This window comes from Narcine bancroftii, chromosome 3 (assembly GCF_036971445.1).
Source record: "Narcine bancroftii isolate sNarBan1 chromosome 3, sNarBan1.hap1, whole genome shotgun sequence".
Taxonomy (NCBI): domain Eukaryota; kingdom Metazoa; phylum Chordata; class Chondrichthyes; order Torpediniformes; family Narcinidae; genus Narcine; species Narcine bancroftii.
Genome location: NC_091471.1, coordinates 250,697,189 through 250,716,870, shown reverse-complemented (window position 1 = coordinate 250,716,870; position 19,682 = coordinate 250,697,189). Strand labels below are relative to the sequence as shown.

Below are 19,682 nucleotides of genomic sequence, written 5' to 3'. Positions count from 1 at the left end.
TAGGGGGAGATGCCGAGATTGGTATTGTATTAACTATGTTACTTTGTACTTTATTTTGTATTTTTTCTGTACGTGAATTACATACTTTCTTCATATGTTAAAATTAATAAATAAAGTTTCGAAAAAAAAACAAAAACATCCTTCAAAAAAACAATCTGATAAATTTTTTTATTCCTTTCCTTTCCCATTGTTTCAAAGTAATATTGGAGACTGTAAAAAGAACAAGTTGATTATTATATAATGGCAATCGCCCAGACCATTTATTTTTAAGCCCCAATTTATTAAGTTTACTTGTCCATAAATTCAATAAATGTTTCAATATTGGTACATCATAAGTTTGTAATAAATTTTTATTCCATCGAAATAAAAGCTCATGTGGAAATTTTTCTAAAATAACTGCCATTTCTATCTTTGCCCAACTAGGTGGATCCTCCATATTCATTAATGCACTAAGAAATTTAAATTGAGCTGCCTCATAATAATGTTGAAAATTCGGTAGTCTCAAACCTCCAAATTGAAAATCCCACATCAACTTTCTCATTGCCACCCTCGGAAATTTTCCCTTCCATAAGAAGTCTCTAACTGCTTTATATAAATCCTTAAAAAAACTTTAAAAAAAAAATAAGGAATTGATTGAAACAAATATTGTATCCAAGGAAAAATATTCATTTTTATAGTGTTAATCCTCCCCAATAAATCTAAAGGTAAATCCTTCCACCTAATCAAGTCTAATTTAATCTTTTTTATTAAAGGAAGATAATTAATTGAATATAAATCTTGATATTCTGTATTAACATTAATTCTTAAATATTTAATTTGTTTAGTCTACTTCAAATTTATAATATTTTTATATATTGAATAATCATCTTTACAAATTGACAAAATTTCACTTTTAGCCCAATTTACCTTATAACCAGATAATTGACCATAATTTTCTAAAGATTCTTGAATTGCTGGTAAAGAGATATCAGGATCCACCAAATATAATAAGACATCATCAGCAAATAAATTAATCTTATATTCCTCATTCAAAACTCTCATACCCTTAACATTTTCATTTTGACATATTAATTGTGCCAAAGGTTCAATAACTATGGCAAATAAAGCAGGTGACAATGGACATCCTTGTCTAGTAGACCCTGTTAAATCAAAAGATTCTGAAATCTGCCCATTGGTAGCAACTCTAGCCTTCGGACTATTATATAAGGCCTTTATCAATCCAATAAACGAGGAACCAAAACAAAATTTCTCAAGTACTTTAAATAAAAACTTCCATTCCACTCTACCAAAAGATTTTTCTGCATCCAACGAAACCACTATTGGATAATTCATTTGAGATTTAGATTTGTTTATCAAAGTTATTAAACGCAAAATATTATCAGACGCATATCTATTTTTTATAAATCCTGTTTGGTCTTTATGTATTATTTTAGGTAAATATTGAGCTAATCTATTAGCCATAACTTTAGCTACAATTTTATAATCCACATTTAACAATGATATTGGTCGATAAGAAGAAACCTGTAAAGGATCTTGATCTTTTTTTGGTATAACTGTAATTATAGCATTAGAACAAGATTCAGGTATTTGAAAAGTTTTATAAATTTGCTGTATTACATCCTTATAAATAAGAGATACATCAACATAAAAAGTTTTATAAAACTCTATAGAAAACCCATCTTCACCAGGTGCCTTTCCATTTGGCATATCTCTTATCGCCATTTCAATCTCATTTTCTGTAAAAGATTTATCCAACTCTTGTCTATCTTCTTGATTCAGTTGTGGCAATTTATTTTTTTTCAAAAAAGAATCTATTGCATCTTCAGTTACATCTTTACATTCTGAAGTATATAATTTTTCATAAAAATTACAAAATTCTTCATTAATTTCTTTTTGTCTAAAAGTAATACCTGATTTATTTCTAATTGCTGGTATAATCCTAGATAATTGTTCTTTTTTTAACTGCCATGAGAGAACTTTATGAGCTTTCTCACCCCATTCATAAAACTTATGTTTAGTTCGATTCATTAAACATTCAAACTGATATGTTTGTAATTCATTATACTTAAATTTTAAATTAGTTAACTGATTCTTTTGCATTTCGGTAGCATTTTTTTGAAATTCTTTTTCAGTAACAGTTATCTTTTTCTCTAAATCTTTAATCTCTCTGATTCTCTCTTTCTTTACTTTAGAAGCATAACTAATAATTTGACCTCGTAAGAAAGCTTTCATTGCATCCCATAAAACAAAATGACTAGAAACAGAATTAATATTATTACTAATAAAAACCTCAATTTGTTTTTTTAAATAACTAATAAATTCTGGTTTTTGTTATAACATAGTATTAAATTTCCATTTTGGAGTTCTCTGAACATCTTGCGAACTCTGATATTCTAATAATAGTAATGAATGGTCTGAAACCAACCTTGCCTTATAATCCACAAATATAACCCTATCCTGCAAATGTGTTGAAATTAAAAAATAATCAATTCTTGAAAAAGAATTATGGCGTGAAGAATAAAAAGAAAAATCTTTCTCTGTAGGATTAAATCTTCGCCAAATATCAACTAAATTCAAATCTGTCATCATGTTAGTCACTTGTACTGCCATCTTAGATTTCTTAATTGCTCTTGGATACTTGTCCAATAAAGGCTCCAATACCACATTTAAATCTCCCACAATCATCACATTAGAATTTGTTTGTCCAAGTAATAAAGACACATCTACAATAAAAGCTGTATCTTCAACATTTGGAGCATAAACATCAAGCAAAGTCCAAGCCTCATTAAAGATTGTACAATTCAGTTTTAATAATCTTCCACTATTTTTCTCTTCATTCTGTAATATTTTTCTCTTCATTCTGTAACTGAAATGGTAGATTCTTGTGCACCAAAATTGCCACTCCTTTTGCCTTTGAATTAAATGAAGAATAAAAAACTTGTCCAACCCATTCACGTTTAAGTTTCAAATGTTCCTTATCCGTTAAATGAGTTTCCTACAAAAAAGCCACATCAACTTTTAATTTTTTTAAGTAAGCAAGTACTTTCTTACGCTTAATAGGATTATTTAAACCCTGGACATTAAGAGAAGCAAACTTTAATTTAGACATTTCTTACAACAACACGACAAGAAAAAAAAGAAAAAAAAACAAGAAAAAAAAGACCCCCTCCCCTTATCCCCTCTTAAAACTACAACAAAAAAAGGAAATTATTTAAAAAAAATAAAAAGAAACTTCACTCCTTAATCCAAAAATTAATGAAAAAAAAAACAGGTAAGAGGTTACAACTACCTCCTCCTGCCTGAACCGCACAATGCGGTAACTCTCACAAAATCTTGGGTGTGAGATAACTCACACGTAGCTGACGACTTCTGGAAAATAATGGCCACCCAGTTCCCTCTCCTAACTCCCATTTCACATTAAACTATCATCATTATCTAAATCTTCTTGAAAAAAAAAATTTTTTTTAAATCAGCTGTGTCACTCCGACAACCATTGCTTCCATTTCTTCTTGAAGTTCGATTCCCATCTTGCATCTCCACTCTCTTCAGAGACCGTGGAGGACTACGTCGTTCCTGGAATTGCGTAATTGGTAACAGTTGAGCAAAGTCCATAGCTTCTTTAGGGTTATCAAAAAATTTTGGTTGATATCCATCCTGAAAAATCTTCAATACTGCAGGGTATCTAAATGTTGCTTTATATCCTTTTTTCCATAGCACTTCTTTCACAGGATTAAATTCACGTCGTTGAGACATAATTTCTTGACTCAAATCCGGATAAAAAAAAAACACGATTGTTCTGGACCATCAAAGGAGATCTCCTTTGTTGCGCTTTTCTAATAGCCACACGCAAAATTGTCTCTCTATCATAATAGTTTAGACAACGGACCAGAACAGGTCTTGGATTCTGTCCTGGAAAAGGCTTTCTTCTCAAAGCTCGGTGGGCATGTTCCAGTATTAAACCTTCCGGGAACTTATCTTGTCCAAAAACTTGAGGAATCCAATCAATAAAGAATTTTCTTGGATCTGGTCCTTCTATATCTTCTGGCAAACCAATAATTTTTACGTTGTTCTGACTAGACTGATTCTCCAAATAATCAACCTTTTTCGCTAAATTTTTATTCTGAATTTGTAAAGTTTCAATTGTTTTATTTACGTCTTGTATTTGATCTTGTACCTCAACTATACCTTGGTCACAAACATCAAGTCTTTCATTCGTTTCAAGCTTAAAAGCTCCATAATCATCCATCTGTTGAGTATTAATGTCCACCAAGGTATTAAGCTTAGTGTTAACTTGAACCAAAGATTTACCTATCTCTTTGATTGAAGAAGATAACTTAAATTCAAGATTCTTAATAAGCATTTCAACTGGAATAGATTCAGGCAAAATAGGGTCCTGCTGTTTCTGAATAACCAGAGGGTCTTCTAATCCTTCCCTTAGTTTAACTGCTTTTCTTGCAGTATGACTCCGTGTAGAAACCCCTGCCACAACCTCCTCAGCAGTATCAGAAGACTGATAGTCAGGGTTATCCTTAACCCATATTACATCAAGAGCCTTCATTACATCAAGATCTATTGAAGTCTTCATAACTGGTGGTACATTTCGCAGCGCCACCGCTACATCGATCGGTGGATGTCTCTTTAAAGTCAGGTCTTCAGCTGGTGGCGCCCCAGCTGTTCCAAGTGACAGCGCTCATAGCGGGCGTTGATTGAAATACACGCGCCTGGCTAGCCCTTTGTTCCAAAGGCTGCCGGGCGCCATCTTTAAAGAGCCCTACCGGTACAGAGCGGAGCTCCTTTGCCGAATCCTGCACTTCTCCTCTTGGATCCATTCCACGCTGAGTCCTGGCTTCTTGTAAACAGGTAGGCTCAGATAACTTCGGGAAATGTAATTTCTTAGCGATCTGTTGCCGTTTTCTTTTACTTTTTTTCAGCAATTGTACCATTAGAAGCTAATTCAACACCTCTAACTATTTATAAACTTTTTAGAAGGTTTCAACGGGCACTTATAGACAAAACAATAACAAAGAGTCAGGAGAGGACTGGAAGGCACGTCTATTCCTTACGCCATCTTGCCACGCCCCCGCCTTACCCCATTGTAGGAGTTTAGAAACAGTTATTATTTTAATGGTAGGAGTTCTGAAACAGTTATAGAAGGTAGAAAGAAAAAGCAAGGAAAAAGCTAAAATGTTCTTTCACCAAGCACTCAAAGCCTTGTTGATGATTTTCCAACTTCCAAGACTCATGGGATCGATCAGAAGTGCTAGTGGAAAGATTGGAGGCAAGAGGTGTACGATCATCTAATGGCTCACCTCTCCATGGCCAAGTTCCATCCCGGGTTGGTCCACTACAAATCCAACAGTTACGGACCCCAAGCTCCTGGACTGTAAGTTGGTGTAAATCAACCCAGAAGTTATCCCCAAGTCTGTGTCTATTCGCTTGTTTCCTGGCCCTCTCATACAGGCTCCTGCGGACTCCATCTGGAGGTGGTAGTTGGAGCCATGGTCGTTTCCAGTTCCAGGTACGTTGCCGTTCGAATTAAGGGGTTCCCTGGATTGCCAAAGCCAGGAGACATACATATCCGGCCCCGGGATGGACAGCCACGAGACACACCGCCCCCACGACACCAAAGAGCCAAAAACGTCCTGCCCCCGAAGGAGCAAATCTTAAAGGTAACATTTGCTACGCATTGGACTGGCACATTCGACCAAGCCTCAAAGATCCTCTCCTGTCTCATTCCACCTCCCTTCTCACCTCCCTCAGTGCTGCCCCGTATCCAGTAGGACTTTTCACAACCCAGCTGGGAACAGAGGGGTAATATTTTTCTCACAGCTTGTAACATCGATTAGTTTAACAGCAGCAATGAAACAACCCATCCACACAATTGAGAGTAAAAGACAAATTTTTAACATTTTCTTGAATCCTTCTTTCGCAAAATCAATTTAACTCTATCGGGGTGTATCTCGAACCACCACTCAGAGTCCCGTGGGTCCTCGTGAGTCTCGGGGGGTGAACGATACTGCTTTACTCGCTGAACATGCGTCCAACCCTTTTCTCGAGTGCGAACTGCAGTGTCTGTTACAAGAAGGACACAAAAAGGAACATACCAGGTTGGCGTCAACTTAACATCTTTCCAACTCTTTATCAATACCCAGTCACCGGGTTGAATGGTATGTATGGGGAATTCCAAAGGCGGCGTCTGCGCTAGAATCCTCCTTCTTCTCAGATCAGCCATTGTGGTGGAAAGTTCCTGTAGATACTTAGATATAAATTGGTCATTTGCCTCCGGTATTGGGAGGTCTGTATGGGAGCCCAGATAAGGAAGGCCGAACATCATTTTATACGGGGAGACGGCAATATCACGACAGGGAGCGGTACGAATACGAATCAAAGCCAGGGGTAAACATTTAAACCAGAAGAGACCTGTCTCAGCACACGGGCGGGTGAGCTGAAGTTTAAGCGTCTGATTCATACGTTCTACTCGTCCTGAACTCTGAGGGTGCCATGGGGTATGTAATTGCCAATCTATGCCCAAAAATCTACAGACCTCCTGCAGCACATGGGACGTAAAGTGCGGTCCTCTATCCGAGTCAATGGTCTCTATAATTCCGTATCGCGGAATTATCTGCTCTAGAATTAATCGAACCACTGTTCAGGCTCGGTCATTTGAAGAAGGAAAAGCCTCAACCCAACGGGTAAAGTGGTCCATCATTACTAACAGGTACTTATAATTACCAGACCTGGGTAATTCAGTGAAATCAACCTGCATGCGCTGAAAGGGACGCACAGTCAGGCCACGACCGCCACTCATGGACTTACGCATGGAGGCTTTATTTACCCGTTGACATAGGGGACACCCCTGAACACTTTGCTTAGCGAGGGTATAAATACCAAAGCAATAGTACCGGCTACTAAAGGTATCAACCAATGCCTGTGTTCCCCAGTGCAATTGCAGATGGAGTCCGGTTATAACCTGTCTTGCTACTGACGGATTTAATACTTGTAACCTGCCTGTTGTCTACCACAGTCCATCTCAGGTTTTATACATCCCCTGTGTCTCCATCTGCCTCTGCTCTGCCTCGGTAAAAATAGGATTTTTCTGTAACTCCTGGGGTACAGGTAATAACAAGTACATTTGTATAGTCTCTCCCATAGAGGCTTCCTTTGCGACCTCATCTGCCTGTCTATTACCTCGGGCTTCGGGGCTTTCCCCTATCTGATGTCCCCGTACATGGACCACGGCCACCTCCTTAGGCAGCATTAAAGCATCCAAACATTTGATTATTAAATTTTCATGGACTAACTTTTGGCCCTTTCCTGTAATTAACCCCCGTTCCTTCCAAATTTTTCCAAAGGTATGTACAACTCCAAAAGCATATTTAGAATCTGTGTAAATTGTTCCTACTTTCCCCTGTAGTCCCTGGAGGGCTCGATATAGCGCATATAATTCACATGTCTGAGCCGACCAGAGACCGGGGAGGCGACCAGCTTCGATAACAGAACCATCTTTTCCATCCACTAAGCCATATCCACTGTAACGAGTTCCTTCTATACAACGAGAAGAACCATCTATAAACCATCTCTCTCCCTCACATAGAGGCTCATCCCCTAGATCGCTCCGGATCTTAGTTTGCAAATCAATTATTTCCAAGCACTCATGTTCCAGCTGATCATAGGCCATTTCACTTGACGGAGATACTAAGAATGCAGCTGGGTTCTGGTCCTGATTAGTAACCAGCGTCAAGTCATCTCGCTCCATCAAAATTGCCTCATATTTTAGAATTCTCGAATCAGTCAACCATCTACCCGCACGCTGTAACAGAATAGTTCTAACTGTGTGCAGGATATGGACAGTCATGGGTGCGCCAAAGGTAATCTTTCGACCCTCTTCTACCAGGTCAGCGGTGGGAGCAATAGCCTGGACACACTCTGGCCATCCGCGGCAAACTGGGTCCAATACTTTCCACAAAAACGCCACTGGTTGCCGGAGCCCCATTCGATCCTGGGTCAATACACCCGTAGCTGCCCCATCTTTTGCATTAGTAAATAAGTCAAATGGTTTATTCAAATCAGGTAATGCCAACACTGGTGCCTTGGCGAGACAACTCTTTATCCTCTTAAATCCCTCCATTTCTTCCTCTGTCCAGACAAGAGAATTATCGAGGACAGCTAACTTATCATACAAAAATTTTACCAAACTAGAATAATTTTCTATCCAAATTCGGCAATATCCCACTAGACCAAGGAACTTCCTGAGCTCTCCGGCATCCTTGGGAGGTGGGACCTGCAAAATACCACGTATTCTCTCCGGGCTTATTCGCCGACACCTCTAATTAATTAGATGACCCAGGTATTTTACCTCTGGCTGCACAAATTGCAATTTCGCCTCACTTACTCTCAGCCCCTTTTCTCTCAGAAAGTTTAACATATCCACTGTATATTGTTTGACAGCCTCCTGTTCAGGGACTGGGCAGATACATGGCAAATGCACTACAATGTGGATAAATGTGAGGTTATCCACTTTGGTAATACAAACCGGAGGGCAGATTACTACTTGAATGGCAATAGATTAAGAGATGGGGAAGTAAAGAGAGACCTAGGGGTACTTGTACATCAGTCTCTGAAGGCGAGCATGCAGGTACAGCAGGCGGTTAAAAAGGCAAATGGTACGTTGGCCTTCATATCAAGAGGGTTTGAGTATAGGAACAAGGATACCTTACTGCAGCTGTACAGGGCCTTGGTGAGACCCCACCTGGAGTATTGTGTGCAGTTTTGGTCACCTTATCTAAGGAAGGATGTTCTTGCAATGGAGGGAGTGCAGAGGCGATTCACCAGGCTGATACCTGGAATGGCAGGAATGACTTATGAGGAAAGATTGCGCAAATTGGGATTGTACTCCCTGGAGTTTAGAAGATTGAGAGGGGATCTGATAGAGACATATAAAATTCTGGCAGGACTGGACAGAATGGATGCAGATGGGATGTTTCCAATGATGGGAAAATCCAGAACCCGGGGCCATGGTTTGAGGATAATAGGCAAACCATTTAGGACCGAGATGAGGAGGAATTTCTTTACCCAGAGGGGGGTTAATCTGTGGAATTCATTGCCACAGAGGGCAGTAGAGGCAGGTTCATTAAATCTATTTAAGAGGGAATTAGATCTATTTCTTCAGTATAAGGGTATTAAAGGTTACGGAGAGAAGGCGGGGACGGGGTACTGAACTTTAAGATCAACCATGATCTCGTTTAATGGCGGAGCAGGCTCGAAGGGTCGAATGACCTACTCCTGCTCCTATCTTCTATGTTTCTATGTTTTCCTGTGATTAATAAATCATCTACATATTGTATTAGTTGACAGTCTGATCTTTTTGGAGCTTCTTCCAATACTTGTTCTAATACCTGGCCAAACAGATTAGGGGACTCTGTAAAGCCTTGCGGGAGAACTGTCCAGCGATACTGGTTCCTTCGTCCAGTATACGGGTTTTCCCACTCAAAGGCAAACATGTCCCTATTACCCTCATCTAGAGGGCAAGCCCAAAATGCGTCTTTCAGGTCTATCACACTAAACCATTTATTATTTGGATCTATTTTTCACATAATAGTATATGGATTAGGCACAACGGGGTATCAGGCCAGAATTACCTTATTTAACTCTCTTAGGTCCTGTACCAGCCGATAAGTACCGTCTGGTTTTTGAACTGGCAGTATTGGGGTGTTAAAGGAGGACATACAGGGTTCAAGTAACCCATCCAATAATAATTGATCAATTACGGGTTGCAGTCCCTTCCTTCCCTCCATTGGGATTGGATATTGCTTTCGTCTGACAATCTGATTGGGGTCTTTTAGCATGACCCGAAGTGGGGGAACATCCAACCCCCATCTATTTCCCTTCTTGGCCCACACCTTGGGGTTGATCAACTCGCGATCATCTTGTGTCAATGTGTAGAACTGGACCCCAATTCCCTTTCCTTGAGGCCGGGTCCCGATACCCAATAAATCCTGCAAATCCCGTCCCAGCAGGCAGACTCCTGCCTGGGGAACCAGTAGAATGTCTCCCCTTATTACTTTTCTCCCCATTTGTATCCTGAGGCCTCTTACTTCTGGAACTTCAAAATTAGATCCCCCGACTCCCCAAATGACTACTTTTCCATTAGGGCACCGTTCCTTTGGGTTTGGTTCGAATACTAGAACGAGCTGCTCCTGAGCCTACCATAAAGATCATGTCCTCTTCGTGGTTCTCCATGCAGCCCCACGGCACTCTTTACGGGGGAACCCTGACTTCCCTAATCTTCCTCCTCCATCAGGGCATAGGACCGTGTGTCCCTAGCCCTCTGAGGGCATTCCCTCTTGAAGTGTCCCTCTCTTTTACAATAGTAACAAACCTTGGGCCCTGTCTGCCATCCTTTGTTGGGACCACCTCGTGGGGCCCCCGCTCGTGGTCGGGGACCCTGTGGTTTGTCCCATCCTTTAAATCCTGGCCCTCCTCTTTCTCTCATTCCCATCCATCCGCCTGGACCATTGGTCTGGCGTCTTTGACTTCCCTGCTGTCCATCTACGACTTACTTTACCGCCTGCATTAATATCTTCGCCTTTCCTTTCTGCTTATCCTCACTTCTCTGAACGTAAACTCTCTGGGCTATTTGTAGGAGTTGTGATAATCCCTGTTCGTGCCAATTTTCAGTCTTTTGGAGTTTCTTTCTTATGTCTGGGGCTGAATTTGTAACAAATCCTGTCAAAACTAACTGTTCCCCTGCTGGCGACTCTATATCTAACCCCCCATATTGCTGTATTGCCGCCCGCAATCGAGTCAAGAAAGCTGAAGGAGTCTCCTCTGGGCCCTGAGGGACTTCAAATGCCTTTTTAAAATTTTGCCCCTTGGGTACCGACAATCTTCTTCAGCATGATGCTGAACCAAACCATGAAAGACCCCAACAATGAAGACGCTGTTTACATCCGGTACCGCACGGATGGCAGTCTCTTCAATCTGAGGCGCCTGCAAGCTCACACCAAGACACAAGAGAAACTTGTCCGTGAACTACTCTTTGCAGATGATGCCGCTTTAGTTGCCCATTCAGAGCCAGCTCTTCAGCGCTTGACGTCCTGCTTTGCGGAAACTGCCAAAATGTTTGGCCTGGAAGTCAGCCTGAAGAAAACTGAGGTCCTCCATCAGCCAGCTCCCCACCATGACTACCAGCCCCCCCACATCTCCATCGGGCACACAAAACTCAAAACGGTCAACCAGTTTACCTATCTCGGCTGCACCATTTCATCAGATGCAAGGATCGACAATGAGATAGACAACAGACTCGCCAAGGCAAATAGCGCCTTTGGAAGACTACACAAAAGAGTCTGGAAAAACAACCAACTGAAAAACCTCACAAAGATAAGCGTATACAGAGCCGTTGTCATACCCACACTCCTGTTCGGCTCCGAATCATGGGTCCTCTACCGGCACCACCTACGGCTCCTAGAACGCTTCCACCAGCGTTGTCTCCGCTCCATCCTCAACATCCATTGGAGCGCTTTCATCCCTAACGTCGAAGTACTCGAGATGGCAGAGGTCGACAGCATCGAGTCCACGCTGCTGAAGATCCAGCTGCGCTGGGTGGGTCACGTCTCCAGAATGGAGGACCATCGCCTTCCCAAGATCGTATTATATGGCGAGCTCTCCACTGGCCACCGTGACAGAGGTGCACCAAAGAAAAGGTACAAGGACTGCCTAAAGAAATCTCTTGGTGCCTGCCACATTGACCACCGCCAGTGGGCTGATAACGCCTCAAACCGTGCATCTTGGCGCCTCACAGTTTGGCGGGCAGCAACCTCCTTTGAAGAAGACCGCAGAGCCCACCTCACTGACAAAAGGCAAAGGAGGAAAAACCCAACACCCAACCCCAACCAACCAATTTTCCCTTGCAACCGCTGCAATCATGTCTGCCTGTCCCGCATCGGACTTGTCAGCCACAAACGAGCCTGCAGCTGACGTGGACTTTTTACCCCCTCCATAAATCTTCGTCCGCGAAGCCAAGCCAAAGAAAGATATTCTTCCATTCGAGTTCGGCCTTCAGCAGTTCCTTTATCCCAATTTGGATTCACCAAGGGAAACTTATCTTCTCCCGCCACAGCTCCTTGACCTCCTTGGTGTTCCCGATCCCATACTCTAATTCCCGCTTGTCTAATCATTCCCCTCTCATCTAGAGTAAACAAAACCTTAAAAATGGACATTAGTTTGTCCCAGGTGTAAATATTTGGTCCCAAAAACTGATCTAATTGCTCTGCACAGGCTTGGGGGTCCTCTATCAAAGACTTCATTTCTCGTTTAAAATTCCTCACTTCCATACTAGTTAGTGGAACATTAACATCCCATTGCACCTCCTAGACCCCCCAAAAGCACCTCACGAAGGGGACACATGTGCGCCTGGGATGGCTCCGGTCCCCAGGCTCCTGGTGAAGCGGGGTCTCCCTTACGTCGTCTAGGACCCAAATCAAATTCCCTGGCTTCTTCCTCATGGAGGATTTCACACTGCTCTTCCGATAATCCCGTACAGCCTGGGTTATATGCCTGGGGGTAAGAGGCGGTGGAGGGCCCTTAGCTTGTAACCTAGTCCTTATCGTATTTTCTCGTTCATTTTCATTAATGAGTCGTGGAGGGGTTGGAGTGGAAGACGTAGGGAGGGGAGGATAAAGCGGGCAGGGAGGAGAGGGCAAGGGAGGAGCTGGCTCAGGATATGGTGGAGGTAATGCCTGCAAGGGGTCCCAATTTTCAGGGAGAGGAGCCAAGGGCTCCTGTTCCTTAGGTTTTGCCGGATCCCTTGTAGTCATCACCATTAGGTTCAATTCTACAAATAACCAACAGGCAGTGTAATCCTCGCTCTCGGAGTCATCAGGTCTATTTTCATAAAGCCACGTATTCAGTGCCTGACATACCCAATCCTCATCCGAACCGTATTTTGGCCAAAATACTGAAGACCCCTTAATTGGATTCTCAGGCCACTCATGGCAACAGTACTGGATCATTTTCTTTTTATCTTTCCCGCACCCCAATTCATCAATTGCCTCCCCAATGGGCTTCCCGGGGGAATTCTGTCAACCGGTCCTATTCTCAGACCTTCCTTTTTGCTCCCTCCCCCACCCATGGTGGAAAAAAATAGATCTTACCCGGCTGTTGAGCCTTCCCAGCACGTCACTTATACAGCTGTCCCGTTGTTTGTTCTCAATGCCTCTTCTCAGATATCACTCGCTACGACCACTGGCCGGACACTCGATGACCAGGAGTCCGGCTAAATCAGCCGGGGTGCACCAACCCCCTTTCAGACAAGCACCAGTCAGTGGAGGGAGTGTGATCCTAGACGAGTCCCCAAGTTGTGAGAAGTGCCTTCGCGTTCACAAAATATGCTCGAGACTAAGTTGAGAACAAAGAATATTTATTTATATTTACAACATTGCAAGGTTGGGTACTATCCCCTTACCTCGGGAAAGTACCCCGAGGGCGGGAAGCCTCTTTGTTTTTATACAATTTTTACTTCACCTCCCCTTACATTTGTCTTACATTTGTCCTTCTTGGATTGGTTTGGCACTTTTCCCTATTCATCTGACTCTTGACTGACTCCAACTTTCTCTTATCCCGTGCTCACACCTCCTTTCCCCACCCCCTATGAAACAAGCTCTTTGTGTGTACATGCATATTTCTATGTCTGCTTAAATTCCTCTGTTATCTTGTTTACTCTGTTCTGCTTTTTCATGCGCCATTTTACACAAAGAACATTTTAGCTTTTTCCTTGCTTTTTCTTTCTACCTTCTATAACTGTTTCAGAACTCCTACCATTAAAATAATAACTGTTTCTAAACTCCTATAATTTAAATAATAACTGTTTCTAAACTCCTACACCATGGTTTGGGTCACTATTGAGGGGAACTCTGCCAGGATACAGACAAATTTGTTGTCCGAAAGCGTTATAGTGTCCAGGTGGGGGGCGGGTAGCTTGGCTTCTCCCAGAGGTAGCATCTGAAAACTCTTGGCATGCATTAAGTGCCATCCCTTGAAGTCAACAAACAAGAAATGGGCACGGAGGAAGTTGGCCCCCAGGAGTGGTTGCGCCACTGTCGTGAGGGTGAAGGTCCAAGTAAACCAGCTGTTGCCAAAATGAAGGGGAATGGTGTGGATACCAGAAGTCCAAATAGAGGAGCTGTTGACTACCCTCAGTGCTGGGCCCTGCTGGCTGTTGTGGGTATTGAGGCCTGTGGGGGAGGGGGAGTAGGATGCTTATCTCAGTGCTATTTTTGACCAGGAAATGCATGCCCAACAAGGAGTCCCAAATGTAGAGGAGGCTATCTCGTGTGCCAACCGCCGCAGCCATCAATGACGGTTGGCCAGGACATTTCCCAGAAACCCACAAGGTGGGTGGCATTGACGGGCCTCCACACTGCATAGCTGATGATAGTAGTGGGGGTATTAACTTGCCTCTCTGCTGGTTTTGGTCTCATAGGCGGCTGTTCATGGAGCTTGCTGATATGGTCTACGAGGGTGCTGGTGTCCTTCTTTGCTCTCTAGAGCAAGTCTGCCTGGGCCTCAAACCTCTGAGGGTCGCTGAAGTCTTCACCCATGAGCAAGAGTCAGATATCCTCGGGCAGCGACTCCAAAAATATCTGCTCAAAGGCTCGTGCAGAAATTGCAAGGGCCCTGGCAGATTTAAATGTCCCTAGCTACAGGTGAGGCTCTGGAGGATTGGAGGGTCACTTATGTTATTCCTTTGTTTAAAAAAGGCTCCAAAAATAATCTGGGAAATTATAGACTGGTGAGTCTGACATCAGCAGTGGATAAGTTATTGGAAGGTGTTCTAAGAGATCAGATACACAAGCATTTGGACAAATAGGGACTGATTAGGGATAGCCAACATGGCTTTGTGCATAGAAATTGTTACAATAGAAATTAGCCAAGACTGTGTTATATTTAAAATAATATTTAAAAATTATTAATTAACAATAATATAGCACCTTATCTAATATATTTAAACTTATCTACTTAACCCCCAACTATGCACAAATATACTTATGTATGTGTGGGTGTGGAATACCCCAAACCACTACAGCTCAGGCATAATTCTGGAAAGGCAGTTCAAAGTTCAGTCTCAAAAATCCAATGTTGAAAAGCAGGCTTTAAATGGATGCAAAGAAGTTCATGAAGTAGGTGGGTGAGACAGGGGTGACGGACTATTTATAAACTCACAAAATCCTTGTCAAGATGCTTCCAGAAAAATGTCCTTTTCAGACAAGTGGCAATCCAAACTCCCCTTCTCTTTGCGTAGGCAACACGAAGCGAGTGATTCTCACAAAGCTTCCAGAAACCTTTCGTGGGTCAACCAAAATTCAGATTTCTTTTGCTTACAAAACCTTTTTGTGGGTCAGCCTTTCCAAGTGACCTTCATAATGGTCACAATCCAACTGCAGAATTCCCCTGCTTCCAGAACCCTCTCGTGGGTCAACTGTTCAGTGATCATCCCTTTTGGTCATGGTGTGGCTTATTCATTCTCCTATAACACGGAGAAATCAGACAAATGGTCTTTTTATCATGAGGCCACTTCAGCACAGTATCATTTCCAAGAGCTCCTTACTCCTGTGCCGTCTCCTTAAAATGGCCCCTGACTAAACAGTGTACTGTGTCTTTAATGTTGGTCACATGGTGTCTGCACCTGTATTTTTCAGGACCTTCCACTCTCTTCAGAAGTATCCAATTTTGGTACATGCTGCCCCTAGCCTGTCAACTTGCAATCTCCCATATCTTGCAGGGCTTGCAATTTGGTTTGTTCTCTTAAAGTGACAGTCCCACATAAATGAAAATGAACTGAAAATGGGAGCATGTAATAATCGGTCACATTTAATTTTACAGCGTTTTTCGAAGAGGATAACAGGAAAGTTGATAAAGGATGTTGTAAGGCCTTTGACAAGGTCCACGTGGGAGGTTAGTCAGGAAGGTTCAGTCGCTTGGAATTCAAGGTTAGTTAGTAAATTGGATTAGACATTGGCTTATGGGAGAAGCCAGAGAGAGATAGTGGATGACTGCACTGCATTTCCTTGACACCCTTGAAAGTTAGGTATGCTGCTAATGGCTTCCACAGTGAAGATCGATGCAAAATCCTCATTCAGTTCCTCTGCCATCTCCTTGTCTCCCATTTCAATTTCTCCAGCATAATTTTCTATAGGTCCTATATCTATTATCGACTCTTTTTAATATTAATATACTTATAAAAAGCATTTAGTGTGCTTTTTGATATTATTTGCTAGTTTCCTTTCAAAGTACATCTTTTCCTTCCGAATGACCTTCTTAGTTGCCTTTTTGAAGCTTTTAAAAGCTTCCCAGTCTTTCTACTAATTTTTGCTACCTTGTATACTCTTTACTTTGGCTTTGACTTCCCTTGTCAGCCAGTTGTATCAATTTTTCATTCAAATATTTCTTCTTTCTGGAATATACGTCCTGCATCTTCCTTATTTATTGCAGAAACTCCAGCCATTGCTGCTCTGCCGTCCTCCCTGCTAGTGTGCTTTCCCAATGAACACCTCGGGTGTACTGCCACATCTGATTTTAGTTTCTCCTTTTCAAACTGCAGTGTGAATTCTATCATTTTATGACCACTGCCTCCTAAGGGTTCCCTTACCTTCAGCTCCCTGATTACACAATACCCAATCCAGAATTGCCACAAGCTGCTCTGAAAAGCTATCCTGAAGGCATTCGATAAATTCCTTCTCTTGGGACCCAGCACGAACCTGGTTTTCCTCATCAACCTGCATATTGATATCCCCCATGACTATTGTAACATTTGCACACCTTCTCTATCTCCATCTGTAGTTTGTACACCACATCCTGGCTACTGTTTGGATGCTTGTACACAACTTTAATTGGGGTCTTTTTAATCCTTACAGTTTTTTTTTAAATTCTACCCACAGGGATTCTATACCCTCTGATCTAATGTCTCCACTCTCCAAAGATTTAATTCAATTTTTAACCAGCAGAACTACCCCACCCCCTCTTCCTACCTTCTGATACACTATCCAGGGATATTTAGTTCCCAAGTGTGATCATCTTTCAGCCACAACTCAGTGATGGTGACAATGTCATAACTACCAACTTCCACTCAAGATCAACCTTATTTCTTATTCTGCAGGAACTTAAATACAAGACCTTCAGTGCTGTATTCATCACCATTTTCAATCTTGTTTCCAAAGTCCCCCGTTAAATCATTAATCTTACACTCGCAGTTATGCCCCATTGACTGCCTATCCTTCCTCACAATCTCGCTATATAGTGTAGCTACTTGTTGTATCTTCTGCACCATTCACTGCCCGCTCATTCTTAAATGTATTTACTTTTAAAATTTAGACATACAGCATGGTAACAGGCCATTTCAGCCATGAGTCCGTGCCGCTCAATTAATCTATACCCCCAGTAATCCTTACAGACAGCGTGGGATTCAAATCCAAGTCTCAATCATTAGCACAAGGTGTTGTGCTACCCCCCTATTGCCACCCTTGTTCCCTACCAAGCTAATTTAATCCATCCCCAACAGCTCCAACAAACCTGCCCGGTAGGATTTTGAACACATCCCAGTCAGGTGCAACCCATCCTTTTTGTACAGGTCACACCTTCCCCAGAAGAGATTGAAGAAGGGCTTAGGCCTGAAAAGTTAGTTGAACATCTTTTTCCAACAGAATTTCTGTGTTTTTACAATCACAGCATTTGTAGCCTTTCATGTTTCACTCAAATGATCCATGAATCTAACCCTCTCCCCCTGCTCCAGCTATACATTCATCTGCCGAATGGTTAGCTGTTACACCAGTATCCGGGATCTGGGCTTCGAACCCTGTGCTATCTGTAAGGAGTTTGTACTTTCTCCCTGTGTCGGCGTGGATTTCTTCTGCGTGCACCAGTTTCCTCCCACATTCAAAACACACCGGGGATATAGCTCATTTGGGTGTAATTGGGTGGCACAGATTTGTGGGCTGAAAAGGCCTGTTACTGTGCCTTATATTTAATTTAAAAAGAAGATAAACTTCCTATTTCTGCCATCACAGGCCTATGGCAAAAGCAGCAATCCAGAGATTACCACCATTGAAGTTGGGCTTTTTAGCTTCCTTCCTAACTCTCTATATTCCTCTTCAGGACCTCATCCCTTTTGTTATCTATGTCATTGGTACTGTGACAGAATATGCTGTGTTTTATATTGTATATAGATATGATTTTCGGAGATAAAGTGTGGCAGGTTTTTTTTAATGTAGGTCACATACAAACATTTCAAAACAGATCTCATTTAAAATACTGGAGCTCTGCTCATACGAGACAGGCCGGCTCTGAAAGCCTTTGCAAAAACTTTGAAGAGTACCCAAGGGCTTCACTAATGGATTGTTGTTTTGAAAAGCAACAGATGAAAGAACTTGTCAGAGCCGCTGGCTGTCTGAGTGCAGCTTGCTCCTCTAAGGAGATCATGTGCTTTGCAAGTAGAGGAAGTCAAACAAGCTTTTCTCTGAGTGAGAGAGAGAGAATTGAGTTCTGCAGTTTTTTACAATTCAGCAGCAGCAGCTGGGACTGGAACAGGACAAGCTGACAAGCTTGTGGAAAAAACCCATTTGGAAGATAGGTTGTAAGTGCTTAGTTCAGCCTGGTCAAAGCCCTTTTCCATACAAGAGGAGAGGACTGGTTGCCTAATGTTGCACTTGAAATAAGGGAAAGAAAAAGGAACTCTGTGGTGACCTGAAAGAAAGAGGTTATCATCTGCCACTGATGGGGCAAGTTTCTTCGGCAAGACATTGACGTGGCTGATTAACAGGAATCAGTTTTGTGGGTGTCCAGCAAACAACAAATCTCTTTCTGAAATCTGACAAGAACCTTCCTGAATGGTAACCATTTACCTTTCAAGCACCAAAGCCTGGTGAAATTCATAAATGTTAAATTCTGTGCACAGAATAAGAATTGCATGATACTGGTGAACTTGGAGGAATGAGAAGTGAGATTGGACTGCGAATTAAAGAACTTTTCTAAACTTACACACATGTTACATACACGTTTGTTTAGAATCAGAAGATGTTAATAGTGATAAAGTTTGATCCTGTTTTCATGTTTAAAGATAATTAAAAGCAACTTTTGTTTAAGTAACCATTTGTCTTGGTGAGTTTCTATTGCTTCTGGATTTTGGGGTCCTCTGGGCTTGTAACTGTACCAAAGTGGACCATGCCATCTTGCTACTCACCCTTCTGCTTGAAAATACTATGGACTGAGATGTCCTTGACCCTAGCACCTGGGAGACAACATACCATCTGGGAGTTTCGCTCTTGTCCAAATAACCTCCTGTTTCCCTTTCAAATCCCACATCACTAGGGCTCTCCTCCCCATTTTGCTTCTGTCAAAGGGCCAGACTCTGCGCTAGAGACCTGAACCCATTTCCGTCAACAGTATCCAAAATAGTATGCTCATTGTTGAGGGCAATGGCCTCAGGCATGCTCTGTGCTGACAGCCTTTTCCTCTTCCTTCTCCTAATGGTCACCCAGTTACCTGCCTTTTGACTCTTGGGTATGAACATTTCTTTATAGCTTCTATCACCTCCTTTGCCTCCTGAATAATCCAGAGTTCATCAGCTTCAGTACCCTTAACATAATCTGTAAGGAGCTGTAGCTGGATGCTTCTCTTGCAGGTGTAATTAT

The 19,682-nt window shown here is 42.1% G+C and overlaps 1 long non-coding RNA gene across 2 annotated transcripts in view; it reads right to left on the bottom strand.

The window, feature by feature from the left end:
- Window positions 1-872: 872 nt before the first annotated feature.
- Window positions 873-19,682, bottom strand: part of LOC138758527 (uncharacterized) — a 28,141-nt gene continuing 9,331 nt past the window's right edge. Inside the window, exons 2-4 of one of the 2 annotated variants that reach the window (XR_011354321.1) lie at window positions 13,152-13,395; window positions 6,105-6,247; window positions 873-2,995 (exon numbers count right to left, since the gene is read on the bottom strand). This is a non-coding gene — a long non-coding RNA (uncharacterized lncRNA). Of the gene's footprint in view, window positions 6,073-6,104; window positions 6,248-13,151; window positions 13,396-19,682 lie in introns of both variants that reach the window. The other variant, XR_011354322.1, reaches the window with a different exon arrangement.